The sequence below is a fragment of the Etheostoma spectabile genome, unplaced genomic scaffold (assembly GCF_008692095.1).
Source record: "Etheostoma spectabile isolate EspeVRDwgs_2016 unplaced genomic scaffold, UIUC_Espe_1.0 scaffold314, whole genome shotgun sequence".
NCBI lineage: Eukaryota > Metazoa > Chordata > Actinopteri > Perciformes > Percidae > Etheostoma > Etheostoma spectabile.
In genome coordinates this window covers 457452-457683 of record NW_022605583.1, presented here as the reverse complement: position 1 = coordinate 457683, position 232 = coordinate 457452, and the positions used below count along the sequence as shown (strand labels likewise).

The following is a 232-nucleotide window of genomic DNA, read 5'->3' as shown; positions in this document are numbered from 1 at the left end:
GCTAGTTAACATTAGTAATTAAACCAAAACAGCTAATGTAAATCAAAACTGCCTGCGAGCTCACCCTGTACTATACAGTGATTCCTCTACTGTGCGACAGTAAGTCGTGTGGTTATGACACAATCGTTAGCCTATTTTTACAAAAAGGTCTGCTACGGAGCCATAATGTGAGATACAAGGTAACGGAGCCTTTTATAAATTGTCGTGTTTCTTTAGAAATAAACAATGGACA

At 37.9% G+C, this 232-nt stretch overlaps 2 protein-coding genes across 3 annotated transcripts in view; one reads left to right on the top strand and one right to left on the bottom strand.

Moving 5' to 3' along the window:
* pacc1 (proton activated chloride channel 1) overlaps window positions 1–232 on the top strand; it is a 19230-nt gene that overhangs the window by 8313 nt on the left and 10685 nt on the right. The gene's annotated exons all lie outside the window — the stretch shown is intronic.
* The window catches only part of nenf (neudesin neurotrophic factor), a 3062-nt gene that overhangs the window by 1459 nt on the left and 1371 nt on the right, over window positions 1–232 (bottom strand). The window lies entirely within an intron of this gene.